This window comes from Pseudorasbora parva, chromosome 16, assembly GCF_024679245.1.
Source record: "Pseudorasbora parva isolate DD20220531a chromosome 16, ASM2467924v1, whole genome shotgun sequence".
Taxonomy (NCBI): domain Eukaryota; kingdom Metazoa; phylum Chordata; class Actinopteri; order Cypriniformes; family Gobionidae; genus Pseudorasbora; species Pseudorasbora parva.
The window spans coordinates 20457995-20470228 of NC_090187.1; the positions used below are offsets into that span (position 1 = coordinate 20457995).

The following is a 12234-nucleotide window of genomic DNA, read 5'->3' on the forward strand; positions in this document are numbered from 1 at the left end:
CGGGCAAAAATCATGTTAATGGATAAGATTATTAACGTTACTGTAGCATGAAGCAATGCTAATGAGAGACGAGCTTGACAGCAGCGGAGCTTTTATTATGCCACAAGGCACCGCTTCCGCTTCTTCCAGGGATGGGATGGTAGGAAAATTTTATATCACAATTATCAATATAATCACAGTTTTGTTCAAAAGAACTGATGCACACATTGAAAAAACTTCAACAAGTTGAAAACCAACAAACGACAACTAAAACAAGCAGTTTTGCAGTTTTTTTAAAGCAAGATTCTATTATGTGGCATTTCCTTCCTTATAATGGCCATCATCAGTAACAACCAGTGATGGAAGGGTCAATGTATAAACAACCCGCACCCGAACAACGTTTTCAGCTAACCCACCCGCTCATTGGACCGCAAAAAAGAAAATATTGTAACGTTACCCGACCCGCCTCCTGGCCCGCATTTTTTTAATTTTGTAGATTGTTTTGTATGCTGCACAAAATGGATTTATAAACTATAATTTATCAAATAAATGCATAAAATATAATAATTATTTATGTGGGGGAAAAAATCTGTGTGATGAGTGTACAATGAATATACATTATTACCCCTTAAATGTCAATCCTTAAAGGATTATTTCACCCTCAAATATTCACTCCTGAAATAAAGATTCAAATGGTTATGAATCAGTGTTTGATTCATGATTCGGATCGCCAATGTCACGTGGTTTCAGCAGTTTGACACACGATCCGAATCATGAATCAATCTGTTGATTCACAACTATTTGAATCTTTATTTGAAGATTGAATACAAACACGGAAGAGAAGACAATGCTGAATAAAGTTGTAGTTTTTGTTATTTTTTGGACCAAAATGTATTTCCGATGCTTCAAGAGATTCTATTTAACTAACTGATGTCACATATGGACTACTTTGATGATGTTTTTATTCCCTTTCTGGACATGGACAGTATAGCGTGCATACACATGCATACACTCTCGGACTAAATATAAAATATCTTAAACTGTGTTTTGAATATGAATGGAGGTCTTACGGATGTGGAACAACATTAGGGTAAGTCAATAATGATATAAATTTCGTTTTTGGATTAACTAACCCTTTAATAGTCTTTTCTGAACTTGTTTGTTCGTCTTAGGCTCAAAGCCACATGCTGTAAACTTTTCTTTGTGGAAGCTTCACGTTAATTACAGGTGAGTGAGATCAAATATTTTAATTCTAAACTTTGTGTCCAATTATTTCCCAGACTTAGTTTTTGTATTGAGGTCAAAGTTAACTGGCTCCAAAGCTCCCTGCGATCGCTATGGGAGCTGGTTATGAAGACGATTCTGCAGATTTGTAGCGTTTCTCGCTATTGCAATGACTTTCTTTGCGCATGTTCTGCAGACCGGGTGACCATCCCCAATTGAGTTTCCCTTAGGACTTAAGGTAAAAGCCAAAATATGACTATACCTGCCTCAGATTTGGTCCTTCAAGAATTACTTCAAAAATTCAAGGATTTACCCCGACTAATGAGTTAAAAATCGCAATAATCAAACACGGTTTTAAGTAAGGGATAATGTACACCCAGCCGGTTGTAATCGCAGAATAAACCCCGACAGAGTGATAAGGACCCCGACATGAAGCGGAGGGGTCTTGCATCACTCTGAAGGGGTTTATTCTGCGATAACAACCGGCTGGGTGTACATTATCCCGCTTATTACACGGCTACTAGTCTCAAATAAATAATTTTTAGACACAAAATATTGTCTTGAGATTAATTATTTTATTAGCTCTTACGCAAAGCTTCTGCGAAGAAAAACAGTTCCAACCTGCTTTAAGCCTTTATCTATTGCTGAAGATTCGCCAAATGCCCATGCTAAATGTTGAAAATGAATGCTGAAACGGTTAGTTCACTCAAAAATGAAACCAAGACTATGATTTACTCACCCTCAAGTTATCATAGGTGACATTCTTCTTTCAGACAAATACAATCTGAGTTATATTTAAAAAGTCAAGGCTAATGTTAATCCAAGCAGTAGCTGTCCGTCAAATAACGTGCTCCACACGACTCCGATGGGTTAATAGAGCCTTCTGATTCGAATCGATGCGTTTGTGTAAGAAAAATATCTATATTAAAAACTTTATAAAGGAAACCTGCCTTGAAGGCTTCCATTGTAACCCACGGCTGTTTAAGCCACAAGATGGCGCCAGCGTTAAGCATAGAAGTAGTACCATCGAAGATAACTCGTATTACCCGTATGAGCGGTTGTTATCTGGAAATAACATAACGCTGGAATGCGCGATTGACCAATCAGAATCAAGTATTTCACAGAGCCATGTAATAAATAATAATAACATTTTAAGCAATAATACTAACCGTCAGTACATTTTATTGTGGTTTATTATGAAACCGGTAATCATCCCATGTAAAATGCTGCATTCCAGGAAACCCATAACTTGTGTTTTTCCAACCTTCTACCTGTAAAAGTGTACTGGAACCTCAGTCAAACCTGTGACTTCCCACCCATGAACTCGTACTAGATCGATGTACTCAAGTTACGTGCTCTGACATCACATAGTCTGCAAAACAACATGGCAGCCCCCTGAGGATGTACAAATAATGCAAAATAAAAAGGTAAAACAGATTTTCCTCAACTTCCCTCAAACAAAGCAAAGAGTAAGCAACTATGGCAATAGAAATGATTGCAAATGAGCATTAGCCCCATACGGTCCACCATGATCTGTTTACATCTAGCTACCACAATTCCTTGTGCTTAGGCAGTCTGCAGTGACTTTGCCTGGAACACTACAAAGTCGTGGTTTAAAGTCATAACATACGGGCTCAAAAACTTGCCTGGAACACAGCACAAGTCATAGTAAAACACGATACTCATGGTAAATCAAAAAAAGAGATTTAAAAAATAAGACTAAATGTGTTGAGATATATATCAATGATTAGTCTTCTGTCTATAAATGTCTCCAAACAGTTGCCACCTTTGTAGCCTAGAAATCTAGACGCACCCTAGCGGCAGCAAATCTAATCTGCCCACGATTGTCGTCTAGCAACTCTCAATACCCTTCTGAGCTGTATTCGCCTAACTCTTGCCGGGCCAATCACATCGTGTATAGAGTCGGTGGGCGGGGCCATAATGACGACGGCCGAGTTGCGTGTGCATGCTTCTAGTAAACACAGAAACTGGCGAACGGCGGTCTTTCGAATCAGCTTTGACCGCGATTTTGGAAGACTTGGAGTTAAGCTTTTCTCTGAGAAAAGAACAAAGAACGGCACTGAAGTCATTCTTAAAAAGGGAAGATGTGTTCGGAGTTTTGCTGACCAGATACAGCAAATGTTTAATCTATCAACAAGCTCTGTTTCACCTTCGTTGCTCTGCTTGGTGGTAGCGCTATCCTATCGCGTGCAGAGGGAGTTTAAAAGACAACCGTTTATCCCGCCCCTCAGATTGAGCCCTGTCAATGGTGAGTTTCCAGACCAAACATCTTGATGTGGGTCTGGCTTGTCAGGCTAGCCACCTTGTCTAATAAAAGATATATTATATTAAACTGTCTCTGGTGTTTCCATGGTTTCTACAAAATAAAACAGGGAATCCCAAAAAAGTAACATATTTTAATCCTTTAATCATTATAAAGTAAATCACAAACGACTGGAAAAGTCATGTAAATTCATTGCTTAATAAGAGTGGAATCCCTGAAGAACATTCAGTTCATAATTTATTTATTTTTTATAAACTTAGTGATTTATTTTAATCCAAAAGAAAAAAACAAAAAAACAAAAAACAAACTGTAGATGTAGATGTAGAGGAAACCTATTTGAATTTTGTTGAGGACTGTGGAGTCAGAAATGTTGAGAACTAATGCTCAAACTCATTTATAATGCCTGTAACCATAGTGACAGGTAATATTAGGAAATTTCAAGATGTTACTTTGTCTCTTCAAAGTCAAAATGACATGGCAGTTAAGTGGAATAGGATGCTTTATGGAAATAATAAGTTTGGATGTTTTACGACTACGAGGTCACAAAAAAAAAAAAAATCATGATTTGTTGACAACAAGATCAGGAATGTGTAGGACTCCTACAAAAGCAAGTGTTTTTTGTTTTTGTTTTATATATATATATATATATATATATATATATATATATATATATATATATATATATATATATATATATATATATATATATATTTTTTTTTTTATAACTACATGCCATTTTTGTTCAAGTTAGCATTTCCCCCTATTCCTCCTCAAACACTTAACATGGTTTTTGTCTCACTCAATGACCGCATTTCTTTTATTTCTAATAACCTCAGAAAGATTGACAGCTACAACAATATTAATACCTGCAAACTGACAAGTGGTGAAAAAGGTGACATGTTTCCAAATTAAATACTTTTAGGGGAACTGGGGCATTGCTTCCCAGTAGTTTGTGTTTTTAACATGTAAACGGAGCATTTTGGAGCGCTCTGACAAGAAAATTAAGGTAAAAGATAACATTTGTTTCATGTAAAAACATTTACACTATAGCTCTGGACATAGTCACAAATGTCACAATTTGATTTGATTAACTTTGGGCCCATCAGGGAGAGTACATAGCAAATTGTATGTACTGTAAAATTTATTGGGGGGGGGGGGGGGTAATTATGAAGTAATATTCTCATCAGTGTTCCCTTTATCGAGGGAACTCAACACTGCGTCGTCGAGTGACGACACTCTGGGAACGCCCCCAGCGTGACGGCTCTGAAGTATGAATGAAATCAGCCACCAATCCGATTGGTGCAACGTCATGACGTAGTGGGCGACGGCGTACGCGGAAGCTATAAGAAGGCGCCGCCCCAAACACAGACAGTCTTTGCTCTTCAGCGAGGCGCTCTGTGTGAATATTGTTTGTCTATTTACTGTTGTCTTTCCCAGTCCTTATTATTAAGCATGGCAAGCGAGCAGTTCAGAAGGTGTGTTCATCCGTGCCCGCGCTACATTACGGGCTCTGACACACACCAGCTGTGTGTGCAGTGTCTCGGGGCGCAGCACGCTCAGGCGGCGCTTGAGGGTGCCGCCTGCAGCGAGTGTGAGAGGCTTCCACTCCGGGTGCTGTGCTCACGGCTGGCCATGTTCACTGAGAGCGGCCAGGCTCGCAAGCCTCGTGGATCTGGTCCCGCGACTGTCGAGGCAGCGCGGCGGCGTAGATCCTGGGGCTCACAACTGGATCTCACGACGGGAGGCGGGCATGCTGAGGCATCTTCCCAATCCTCGTCCGATGATTCAGACGCTCTTCCGCCTCGTGAGGAAGCCCGCGCTGCGGCTTCTTCCCACGAGGTCGATAACCCAGTGCTGATGCTGTCTGATTCCGAGGGGACAGATCAGTTCAGCCTGGAGGCGGGCGGAGTGCAGGTGAATTCACCTCTTCACTCTCCCGCTCAAGAAGAGCTTGTGGACGTGCTGACACGTGCTGTGGCCAAACTCAACATCGACTGGCCACAGGAAGAGGTGGAAGTCCAGCCTGTGAGCAGGTTGGATGGACGCTTCTTCAAAAAGCGTGTTCAGCCGCCACGCATGGGCTTGCCATTTTTCCCGTTTTTTGCACAATGAGTTGTGCAAATCCTGGGGAAAACCGTACTCGTCGCGCCTATCGACACCCCCAGTTCTCGGCTTCGGGTGTGTTGTGGGCGCGGCTGAGGCTGGCTATGGGACGCTGCCTCGCGTCGAGGAGGCGTTAGCGAGCTATCTGTCTCCCGAGGCAGCAGCGTCCCTGAAAGCCCCTGTCCTGCCCACCAAGCCATGCAGGGACACGTCGTCCCTCGTGGGCAGGGCTTACCGAGCGGCCGGGAGAGCTGGTAGTTGTCTGCACACCATGGCGGTACTGCAGGCCTACCAAGCTGAGCTCCTCAAGGAGCTCGATGAGGGAGAGGGTCCGTCACCGGACGATATTACAGAGCTGCGGAAAGCTACCGACTTGTCTCTCCGCGTCACCAAAGAGACGGCCCGTGCTATCGGCCGCTCTATGGCTGGCATGGTGTGCGTGGAGAGACACCTCTGGTTGAACCTATCGGGGATGAAGGAGAAATCCTTTCTTCTGGATTCCCCGATAGCTCCTGTGGGTCTCTTCGGCGACGCAGTCAACAGCGTCGTCGAGAGATTCCAGGAGGTGAGGAAGCATTCGGCGGCTTTCCGGCAGTACCTCCCTCGCCGCCAGGGGCCTCCTGTAGCCAGCAGGGAGGTCTCTGGTGGCCAGTCCCGGCCCTCCGCCAGTGCCCATAGGCAGGCGCAGAAGGAGAGCGTCGCTTCCCGCGCCCCTCCCGAGGGAGCCTGGCAAAGGAGGCGACGTTCTCGCCAGAAGTTTTCTAAGCCGAAGGGCGACTTGAGGGAAGTCCTTCAGGCGAAGAAGGCTTCTGGCAAGCGGTCCTAGCTGCGGCGGGATCGCTCAGAGCTGGCCCTCCCGGGGGCGGACGACCGAGGTCGTTCCGAACCCGCAGCTCTGGGGAAATCGATGCTGCGTTCCCGCCGTTAACAACGCTTCGGGCCTCATCGATTTCCTGCGTACGTGCGCCGTCCCAGCCGCCTCGAATTCGACTTGCGGCGGGGCAGCGAATGCGTGCGCACACCGAAAATCCTCCCCGACTAAGCTCTGCCGGGTGGCCGCTTCAGGGGTTCGGGCAGGAGGTTCGGTGGGTACCAGAGACCAGCCTCGAGAGGCTGGTTCCCCTAGTAGAATATATCGGCGCATGGTCATGCCTCCCGAATATTTCTGCTTGGGTCCTGAGTACAGTGGGAAGGGGGTACAGATTACAGTTCAGAGCTCCCCCACCGAAGTTCAGCGGTGTGGTCTGGACCGTGGTCCCCCCGGCCCAGAGGCAGGTTATGGAACAAGAAGTGCAGTCTCTGGTGGTCAAGGAGGCGATAGAGAAGGTCCCTCCGCCAGACAGGGAGTCGGGCTTTTACAGCCGCTATTTCATTGTTCCCAAAAAGGGTGGAGGCTTACGTCCAATATTAGATCTGAGGTACTTGAATCGGTCTCTGAGGAGATTCAGGTTCAAGATGCTCACAATTCAAATGATTGTGGGCCTGATCCAGTTCGAGGACTGGTTCATCACGATAGATCTAAAGGACGCATACTTTCATGTCTCCATCCCTCCTGCCCACAGGAAGTTCCTGAGGTTCGCTTTCGGGGGCGAAGCGTACCAATATCGGGTACTTCCTTTCGGTCTAGCTCTTTCCCCTCGCACCTTCACAAAGTGCATAGATGCGGCTCTGGCCCCGATGAGGCTGCAGGGCATCCGTGTACTGAATTATATCGACGACTGGCTCATTATGGCACAGTCACGCGAGATGGCGATTCGGCATCGAGATGTCGTTTTAGCCCATCTCAGGTGCTTGGGGCTGAGACTAAACATGGCCAAAAGCGTGTTAACACCCGCCCAGAGGACCACGTTCCTCGGTGTAGTATGGGACTCAACCTCGATGCGAGCGAGCATGTCTCCCGCACGGGTGGGTTCCATACTGGCGGAGGTCTCAGGAATGAAGCTAGGCCACAGCCGCACTGTGAAGCAGTTTCAGAGACTGCTGGGACTCATGGCAGCAGCGTCCAACGTGATTCTGTTCGGCCTGCTATACATGAGGCCCCTCCAGTGGTGGCTAGGGACCAAGGGGTTCTCCTCGAGAGGAAAACCTTTCCGTATGATCAGGGTAACGCGCAGATGCATTCGTTCCCTCGTCATATGGAAAAATCTGAGGTTCCTGTCCCAAGGGCCTGTGTTAGGAGCGTTATGTTGCAGGAAGATCCTTTCAACAGACGCCTCCCTCACGGGCTGGGGCGCGGTCATGGAAGGCCGGTTCATGAGGGGTCTGTGGGGACCCCAACATTCCTCCTGGCACATTAATTGCTTGGAAATGTTGGCGGTTTACAAAGCTTTGAGGAGCTTTCTCCCGGACCTTCACGGCCACCATGTCCTGATACGATCCGACAACATGTCAGTGGTATCGTATCTGAATCACCAGGGGGGTTTGAGGTCGCACCCACTATGCAGGTTGGCGCATCAGATCCTCCTGTGGTCCCAGGGGAAACTGTCGTCTCTCAGAGCGATGTATATCCCAGGGGACCAGAACCAGGGAGCAGACGTCCTGTCGAGGCAGGGGCTGAGGCCCGGGGAGTGGCGGCTCCACCCAGAGGTGGTGGAGGCCATGTGCGAGAGGTTCCGCCCAGTGGAAGTGGATCTGTTTGCATCTCTAGAAACGACCCACTGCCCGCTGTGGTTCGGCCTCAGGCCTCCGGCCCCGTTGGGGCTGGATGCCATGACACAGACGTGGCCGAGGCAGCGTCTGTACGCATTTCCCCCGATCATTCTGCTCCCGGGAGTTCTAGAGCGAGTCCGCCGGGAGGGCATCAGCCTCCTATTAGTGGCACCCCGGTGGCCGTCCCGAGCTTGGTTCTCCGACATTGTGGCACTTCTAGACGGAACCCCATGGCAGGTCCCTCTGAGGAGGGATCTGCTGTCTCAGGCAGGGGGAGTGATATTCCACCCCAGGCCAGAGTTTTGGGACCTCTGGGTCTGGCCCTTGAGGGGGCACAGTACCTAGAGGAGGGTCTGCCACAAGAGGTCGTAGAGACCATTCTCAGCTCTAGGGCTTCCTCTACGAGGAAACTGTATAACCTGAAGTGGAATGTCTTCACTGGCTGGTGTAGAGAAAAGGGGGTGAACCCAGTTGACTGCGCAGTCGCCTCAGTGCTGGAGTTCCTTCAAGACCGTTTCTCCGCCGGTTTGACCCCATCCACTCTGAAGGTGTATGTGGCAGCCATAGGGGCTTTCCACTCGCCTTTGGAAGGGGGCCCGCTGGGCAGACACCACTTGGTTGTATGGTTTCTCCGTGGGGCTAGGAGACTGAGTCCCAGCTTGGGATCTGGCAGTGGTTTCAGCCAAGGGCTGGCTGAGGCCCCCTTCGAACCATTGGAGTCGGCTGAGGCGAGAAATCTGACTCTGAAGGTAGCTTTTCTCCTCGCTATCACGTCTCTGAGGAGAGTGGGGGACCTCCAGGCCTTGGCGGTCACGCCAACCTGCTTGGAGTTTGCCCCAGGCGGGGTGAAAGCTATCTTGCACACCAGACCGGGCTACGTGCCCAAAGTCCCATCTACGGGGATGGGGTCAGTATTTCTTCAGGCTTTTCATCCTCCGCCTCACGCGATGACAGAGGAAGCTAAGCTGCACCTGCTCTGCCCGGTTAGGGCATTGAGGGTCTATCTGGACAGGTCAGCCCATTGGAGGAAGTCGGACCAGCTTTTGGTGTGCTTTGGCCCCCCTAAGAAAGGGTTGCCTGCGGCAAGACAGACTATTAGTAACTGGATCGTGCAGGCTATAGCCACGGCTTATCGGGTGCGCAATATGCCTTCACCCATGGCCGTGAGGGCTCACTCTACGAGGGGCTTGGCATCCTCGGTGGCTCTCCTTTCAGGAGCCTCACTTATTGAGATTTGTGAGGCGGCAGGTTGGGCTAATCCACACACCTTTATACGATTTTATAAGCTGGACCTCCCGGCTATGCCGGGTGCTAGAGTGCTTGCATCCTGAGTGTGCCTGGTTCCCAGCTTCACGCCAGGATGTGCGTGTTTCGGTGTGGCATAGTGGGTATTAACGTTCCCAGAGTGTCGTCACTCGACGACGCAGTGTTGAGTTCCCTCGATAAAGGGAACGTCTCGGGTTACTATTGTAACCCTTGTTCCCTGAGAGGGAAGGAGACACTGCGTCTCGTCGCCACACCTACACGTAGAGCGCTCGCTTCATCGCAAAGGCTGTCTGTTGTTTGGGGCGGCGCCTTCTTATAGCTTCCGCGTACGCCGTCGCCCACTACGTCATGACGTTGCACCAATCGGATTGGTGGCTGATTTCATTCATACTTCAGAGCCGTCACGCTGGGGGCGTTCCCAGAGTGTCGTCACTCGACGACGCAGTGTCTCGTTCCCTCTCAGGGAACAAGGGTTACAATAGTAACCCGAGATGTTCTATCAGCCTTTACATAGGCCTACTTAAATCTGCATATTTGTGATATTTACCCCAGGGCGTTATTTAATTTTCTGCCCACATTGTCGCTATATGATAAATTGAAATGAGCTGATAACATCACAGTTTTATGTACGACTGTACAGCCAAATCAATTTTTGTTGCAATATTTTCCTGTTCAACACGTGACGCTGCTTTGACACAATCGTTATTGTAAAAGTGCTATATAAATAAAGTTGAATTGACTTGACTCATAAGTCACTCAACATAAGTCTGTCATGGTTTTGGGAACAGTAATGTCTTGGCCTCAGAGCGAGCATCAGGTGTTTGAGGAAATCTACAAACTTTAAAACTGATTAAATCTTTGCCTGAAAACAAAATAAAAAGTGGAAAATGCCACCGAAGAAAATTAGCAACGCAGTTGAGGAAGAGTTGGAGGTGATCAGGAAATCTCTAAACTTCATGTCGGACGAGTTGAGCAAAGTTGCTAAACAACAAGCCGTGCTTTGTGAAAGGAAAGAACTTTGTGAAAGGAAAGTGAAGGATAAGAAAATCGTAGGAATAAAAAGAAGTATTTATGATCTTGAACAATATACAAGAATGGAGGACTTAATTATAAGCGGTTTGCAAACAACACATCAAACTTATGTAGAGGCCAGAGATAACGTTGGTGAAGATGCTCTTCCTGAGGAGCTACAAACACTGGAAAAAAAAAACAAGTAACAAAAGTCTTTGAAAGTAAGAATATGATCATTCAGAGCGATAATGTTCCCCCCACAAAGAAACAGCAGAGCGAAGCCTGCCATAGTTGTTCGGTTTGTGAATCGGAAGCACAAAATCGCATTACTGAGAGAGGCAAAAAAAGCTGAAGGGTACAGGGTTGTACCTGAATGCAAAACAAGATACAAGCTACATGGACAAGAAACTGCAAAGTGATGATACGGGTAAATGGAACACCTGAAGAAGCTAAAGTACTTATAATAAGAGAACTCAAAGAATTGGATCAGTATGCATAAGCGAGGACTATGTGGTTACAACTTACAAGTGATGATCATATGGAGGAATGTTATTCTTAAATGGACTCGGATACGGATCATCAATAAAAATGATGGTTATTGATAAGGATTTTGTGTTCCCATTTAGATATATTGACAATGAGTTTGTTAATATACATAAGGACTGTGTTATTAACTGTGAGTATGAAAATTTGAATCTTAAAACTTTCAATCACACAGAGTATACAATTAATGAGATTGGAAGAAAAAAAACGGAAAACCGCTTATTCAATAATGTAAATAAAACTTGTTGTAAGTATTATGGATATAGATAGACATATACATTTCAAATTACAGACTGATCTCTCTGCTTTCCCAGTTCTCAAAAATGTTAGAGAAAATATTTATGTACAGACAATTTTATAGATAAACACAAACTTTTGACTGTGACCATCAGTATGGCTTTAGAGAAAATAGGTCAAGCTAAATGGAAGTGATGGAACTGGTAGAAGAGATTTCCTCTTCGTTGGATAAGAATGAATATACTGTGGGGGTGTTTCTAGATTTTAAAAAAGACACTATAGATTATGGTTTATTAATGATGAAATATGAGATATGGTATAAGAGGAATTAAAAAATATATGGTATAACAGGAATTGCTTACTCTTGGTTAAAAAGCCTTGATGACATATCATTTTGTACAAATAAATAAATGTTAAATCAGATCTTTTGAAAGTTATTTGCAGTGTTCCACAAGGTTCATTGTTAGGCCCGAAATTGTTTGTACTATATACAGTCTTGTTCAAAATAATAGCAGTACAATGTGACTAACCAGAATAATCAAGGTTTTTAGTATATTTTTTATTGCTACGTGGCAAACAAGTTACCAGTAGGTTCAGTAGATTCTCAGAAAACAAATGAGACCCAGCATTCATGATATGCACGCTCTTAAGGCTGTGCAATTGGGCAATTAGTTGAAAGGGGTGTGTTCAAAAAAATAGCAGTGTGGCATTCAATCACTGAGGTCATCAATTTTGTGAAGAAACAGGTGTGAATCAGGTGGCCCCTATTTAAGGATGAAGCCAACACTTGTTGAACATGCATTTGAAAGCTGAGGAAAATGGGTCGTTCAAGACATTGTTCAGAAGAACAGCGTACTTTGATTAAAAAGTTGATTAGAGAGGGGAAAACCTATAAAGAGGTGCAAAAAATGATAGGCTGTTCAGCTAAAATGATCTCC

The 12234-nt window shown here is 45.7% G+C and overlaps 1 protein-coding gene across 4 annotated transcripts in view; it reads right to left on the minus strand.

The window, feature by feature from the left end:
- The window catches only part of LOC137043632 (protein unc-13 homolog C), a 548445-nt gene that overhangs the window by 344593 nt on the left and 191618 nt on the right, over positions 1-12234 (minus strand). The gene's annotated exons all lie outside the window — the stretch shown is intronic.